We start from the raw sequence: 6,695 nt of genomic DNA, 5'->3' as shown, positions 1-6,695 counted from the left end.
ACTATGAAATAACACATATGGAATCATGTAGTAACCAAAAATGTGTTAATCTAATCAGAATATATTTTATGTTTGAGATTCTTCAAATAGCCACCATTTGCCTTGATGACAACTTTGCACACTCTTGGCATTCTCTCAACCAGCTTCACCTGGAATGCTTTTCTAACAGTCTTGAAGGAGTTCCCGCATATGCTGAGCACTTATTGGCTGCTTTTCCTTCACTCTGCCGTCCGACTCATCCCAAACCATCTCAATTGGGTTGAGGTTGGGGATTGTGGAGGCCAGGTCATCTGATGCAGCACTCCATCACTCTCCTTCTTGGTTAAGTAGCCCTTACACAGCCTGGAGGTGTGTTGGGTCATTGTCCTGTTGAAAAACAAATGATAGTCCCACTAAGCCCAAACCAGATGGGATGGTGTATCATTGCAGAATTATGTGATAGCCATGCTGGTTAAGTGTGCTTTGAATTCTAAAAAAATCACAGACAGTGTCACCAGCAAAGCATCCCCACACCATAACACCTCCTCCTCCATGCTTTACGGTGGAAATTACACATGCAGAGATCATCCGTACACCCACAGCGTGTCTCACAAAGACACGGCGGTTGGAACCAAAAATCTCCAATTTGAACTTCAGACCAAAGGACACATTTCCACCGGTCTAATGTCCATTGCTCGTGTTTCTTGGCCCAAGCAGGTCTCTTCTTCTTATTGGTGTCCTTTAGTAGTGGTTTCTTTGCAGCAATTCGACCATGAAGGCCTGATTCACACAGTCCCCTCTGAATAGTTTATGTTGAGATGTGTCTGCGACTTGAACTCTGTGAAGCATTTATTTGGGCTGCAATTTCTGAGGCTGATAACTCTACTGAACATATCCTCTGCAGCAGAGGTAACTCTGGGTCTTCCATTCCTGTGGCGGTCCTCATGAGAGCCAGTTTCATCATAGCTCTTGATGGTTTTTGCGACTGCACTTGAAGAAACTTTCTTGAAAGTTCTTGAAAAGTTCTTGAATTGACTGACCTTCATGTCTTAAAGTAATGATGGACTGTCATTTCTCTTTGCTTATTTGAGCTGTTCTTGCCATAATATGGGCTTGGTATTTTACCAAATTAGGCTATATTCTGTGTACCCCACCTACCTTGTCACAAAAACAACTGATTGGCTCAAACGCATTAAGAAGGAAAGAAATTCCACAAATTAACTTTTAAGAAGGCACACCTGTTAACCTCTTAAGGATCTGACCCTTTATTTCAATTTTCACCTAAAATGACATACCCAAATCTAACTGTCTGTAGCTCAGGACCTGAAGCAAGGATATGCATATTCTTGATACCATTTGAAAGGAAACACTTTGAAGTTTGTGGAAATTTGAAATTGATGTAGGAGAATATATCTGAATATCTGGTAAAAGATAATACATTCAAAAAAACATGTGTTTTCTATTTATTTTTTGGTTCCATTACCTTTGAAATGCAAGAGAAAGGCCACAATATAATATTGCAGTTTAGGTGCAATTTAGATTTAGCAGTGTGTGCGCAAAGTTTCAGATTGATCCAGTGAAGCATTGCAATACTGGATTATTTTGTATCAAGTCTGCCCAAATGTGCCGAATTGGTCAATTGATACATTTTCAGGTACATAACTATAGAGAACACACAAAAACGATATGGTAATACAAAATGTAAGTTTACACACTCTCAGGAATGTCATACATGATGGATCATTAGCTTATACACTAACTTTCACACATCTAGATGGCCGGGCGGGGTGGGTGTGGAGCCAGAGACAGCAGGGGTTCAAACTGTAGAACCCAGTTCCTACATTTGAATATAAAAATTGATTTTATCAAACAAAACTATGCTACATTTTATCTCTGGGACTCTTAGGATGACAAATATGAGCAAGATTACTGAATGTAAGTACATTATTTACCTTCAGAGGTGAATGTATCAAACCAGTTGCCGTGATACGTTTTTTTGTTGCTGTGCACTCTCCTCAAACAATAGCATAGTCTTTTTTCAATGTAATAGCTACTGTAAATTGGACAGTGTAGTTAGATTAACAAGAATGTAAACTTTCTGCCCATATAAGACACGTCTATGTCCTGCGAAGTTTGCTGTTACATACAACAGTCATGCTAATCACATTAGCTCAACCGTCCCATATACGGGACACCGATCCCATAGAGTTTAATTTAAATGCATTCCAGGTTTCTACCTCATGAAGCTGGTTGAGAGAATGCCAAGAGTGTGCAAAGCTGTCATCAAGGCAAAGGATGGCTATTTGAAGAATAGCCATCCTCAAACTTCATTTGTTTAACACTTTTTGGGTTACTAAATTATTAAATATGTGTTATTTCATAGTTTTGATGTCTTCACTATTATTCTACAATGTAGAAAATAGTAAAAATAAAGAAAAACACTTGAATGAGTAGGAGTTGTAAACCTTTTGGCTGGTACTGTATATGCATTCACATGTAGACACATGCAAATGTAGACTAAACACAGAAACACACACACCTACACTCTAGTCACTCAACGATCCCACCGCTACAACCTGCTACACACACACACACACACACACACACAAACATACACACACACACACACACACACACACACACACACACACTCCAGTGCTCCACATTGTAGCAATACAGCATGAACCCTCACACACAAACACACACACAGATCTGATGCCATCATCAGTCAGGGACGTCGGGTGGGAGGGATAAAGCCACACGGCCATGAGGTCTGAAATGCGAGGTCTAATATACAAGGTCTGATATATGAGGTCTGATATATGAGGTCTGATATACGAGGTCTGATATATGAGGTCTGATATACGAGGTCTGATATATACGAGGTCTGATTTACGAGGCCATGAGGGCTAATATACGAGGTCTGATATATGAGGGCTAATATATGAGGTCTGATATTCGAGGTCTGATATATGAGGTCTGATATATGAGGTCTGATATACGAGGTCTAATATACGAGGTCTGATATATACAAGGTGTGATATACAAGGCCATGAGGTCTAATATACCAGGTCTGATATATACAAGGTGTGATATACGAGGCCATGAGGGCTGATATACGAGGTCTGATATATGAGGTCTGATATACGAAGTCTGACATACAAGGTCTGACATACGAGGTCTGACATACGAGGCCATGACGTCTGATATTCAAGGTCGGATATACAACGGCCAAACAATTAAATAAACAGACTGCGGGACATTATTCCTTAATGAACGCCAATTAAGCTAAATTAAACGTATCGTCTGCAGATGTGATGGCTGAGGTCTCGGGTGGTGGCACACAGCCCGGGAGAATGGAGAGGGATGGTAAGGGAGAGAGAGAGAGAGAGAGAGAGAGAACTTTTATATCAGGATTTCCCCAACAGGGTTTGAAAATGTGTATGTGTGCCTGCATGTCTGCCTGCACATGTATTTACAGTATGTGTGTATGTGTGTGTGTGTGTGTGTATGTGTGTGTGTGTGTGTATGTGTGTGTGTGTATGTGTGTGTGTGTATGTGTGTGTGTGTATGTGTGTGTGTATGTGTGTGTGTGCTCTCTCCCTCTCACTTTCTCTTCCTGTCTCCTGAAGCAGAGTTATATGAAATCTGGAAATGGGACATGACTTCCACTGAAAGCGGCCTGAACGTCTCTATTGGAGTCTCCCTCTGAAGTGCAGAAATGCCCCAGCTTGGGGGGGGCTTTTCTGACTCAACCAAACATGGCCACCAGCCACTATCTTAGCACCCTCTTGTCAGAAAGTAGAAAACGTTGTTCACACCATCACTATCCACAAGAAAAGGGACTGTAATATATCCCCATAAGTTAAGTAGGTTTTCCACAGGCAAAGAGCCAACATGGTCTCATTACAATGTCAGAATAGTGAAGTCACCAGGTCATTGTAGCTGTAGGGATTCCACCCACTCTGCCCAGAGTACTAGTAGAAAATACTACATGTCATGCCTCAAAATTGCTATCTTACCTCTATGTTGTTTTATGTCCTCCGGATTGGAGAAGAAAGATGAGGAGTTCAACGGTGAGCCTGTCTGGGAGCCTTAATTCTCTCACAGCATCCAGTCTAGCTGACGCAATGCTATTTTCCAGATGTATTACCACTTTTTTTCGCCGTTGATTTAGTCACCCTAATCTTGGCCATCCTACAAGGGTAGAAACTCAGATAACTTTTGAACGGATTGTGATGGAGACATGAGGTTTGGACCATTGGATTTCTTAGAGGAGAGGAGTATTTTACCCATTGGTCAAAATATGTGTTTTTGATTGGACACCCTAGTAATTATAACTGATGTATTCCTTATGTGTCACTAGTGCACCGTGTGGACTTTACAGGGCATTCGGAAAGTATTCAGACCCCTTCACTTTTTCCACACTTTGTTACGTTACAGCCTTATGCTAAAATTCATGTTTTTTGTTTTTTTCTCATCAATCTACACACAATATCACATATTGACAAAGCGAAAACAGGATTGTAGAAATTGTTGCTAATTTATTACAAATAAAAAACAGAAATACCTTATTTACATAAGTATTCAGACCCTTTGCTATGAGACTCGAAATTGAGCTCAGGTGCATCCTGTTTCCATTGATCATCCTTGAGATGTTTCTACAACTTGATTGGAGTCCACCTGTGGTAAATTCAATTGATTGGGCATGATTTTGAACGGCACACACCTGTCTATATAAGGTCCCACAGTTGACAGTGCATGTCAGAGCAAAAACCAAGCCATGAGGTCGAAGGAATTGTCCGTAGAGCTCCGAGACAGGATTGTGTCGAGGCACAGATCTGGGGAAGGGTACCAAAACATTTCTGCAGCATTGAAGGTCCCCAAGAACACAGTGGCCACAATCAGTCTTAAATGGAAGAAGTTTGGAGCTGGCCGCCTGGCCAAACTGAGCAATCGGGGGACAAGGGCCTTGGTCAGGGAGGTGACCAAGAACCCGATGGTCACTCTGACAGTGCTCCAGAGTTCCTATGTGGTGATGGAAGAATCTTCCAGAAGGACAACCATCTCTGCAGCACTCCACCAATCAGGCCTTTATGGTAGAGTGGCCGGACGGAAGCCACTCCTCAGTTAAAGGCACATGACAGCCCGCTTGGAGTTTGCCAAAAGGCACCTAAAGGACTCTCAGACCATGAGAAACAAGATGCTCTGGTCTGATGAAACCAAGATTGAACTTGGCCTGAATGCCAACCGTCACGTCTGGAGGAAACCAGGCACCGCACATCACCTGGCCAATATCATCCCTACGGTGACGCATGGTGGTGGCAGAATCATGCTGTGGGGATGATTTTCAGCAGCAGGGACTGGGAGACTAGTCAGTATTGAGGGAAAGATGAACGGAGCAAAGTACAGAGAGATCCTTGATGAAAACCTGCTCCAGTGCGCTCAAGACCTCAGACTGGGGCAAAGGTTCACCTTCCAACAGGACAACGTCCCTAAGCACACAGCCAAGACAACGCAGGAGTGGCTTCGGAACAAGTCTCTGAATGTCCTTGAGTGGCCCAGCCAGAGCCCGGACTTGAACCCGATCGAACATCTCTGGAGAGACCTGAAAATAGCTGTGCAGCGACGCTCCCCATCCAACCTGACAGAGCTTGAGAGGATCTGCAGAGAAGAATGGGAGAAACTCCCCAAATACAGGTACTGCCGAGAAGACTAGAGGCTGTAATCACTGCCAAAGGTGCTTCAACAAAGTACTGAGTAAAGGGTCTGAATACTTATGTAAATGTGCTATTTATTTTTAATTTTTTTAATTTTTTAAAATTTCTAAAAACCTATTTTTGCTTTGTCTTTATGGGGTATTGTGTGTAGATTCATGAGTAAAAAAACGATTTAATCATTTTTAGAATAAGGCTGTAACGTAACAAAATGTGGAAAAGTTCAAGGGGTCTGAATGCTTTCCAAATTTACTGTATATGGTTCTGGATTATTAATTCCACTAAATATACAAATCAATTAATAAAATGTATTTTATTTTATAAAGCCCTTTTTACATCAGCAGTTGTCACAGTGCTTTACAGATACCCGGCCTAAAATCCCAAAGAGAAAGCAATTCAGAGGCAGAAGCACAAACTGCTTTTCGATTAAACTACTCTAAATAAATAAGTTGAAAATCATCCCTGCCATTCATTCTGTCATCTCCAGCACCACATTCATCACCTTGATGAGAGGATAGATGAGGAGTAGAGCAGTAGACTCTGTGGTAGAGTCCAGCTAGTGCCAAAACCAAGAGTGAAAGATAGGCCGCGGTCTCGCCCCTGTCTGAAAAAGTATTCACATTCAAAGTCAAACCCGTTAATGTCATGCAAACCCCTTGTGTCACACAGGGCTTCCTTGAAAAATAGACCTTGCTTAAAAAATAGATCCTTTAAGAGTTATGGCTCTGATTATGGACTCACTGCAGGATGGAGTCCAGAAGAAACACACACACACACACACACAAACTAACACACACACAAACACACACACACACACACACAGGACGGAGTCCAGAGGAAATCCTGATGATGAGGTCATAGAGATGAAATCATGACTGTGTCCCAAATCACACCCTATTCCCTTTGGGCCCTGGTGAAAAGTAGTGCACTATATGGGGAATAGGGGCGCCATTCAGGATGCGAATCCATGGCATTATAAATACTGTGATCTATTAAAAC

The sequence above is a fragment of the Coregonus lavaretus genome (genome assembly GCF_964263955.1).
Source record: "Coregonus lavaretus genome assembly, contig: HAP1_SCAFFOLD_838, whole genome shotgun sequence".
In the NCBI taxonomy this organism is placed as follows: Eukaryota; Metazoa; Chordata; class Actinopteri; order Salmoniformes; family Salmonidae; genus Coregonus; species Coregonus lavaretus.
This window is presented reverse-complemented; position numbering follows the sequence as displayed.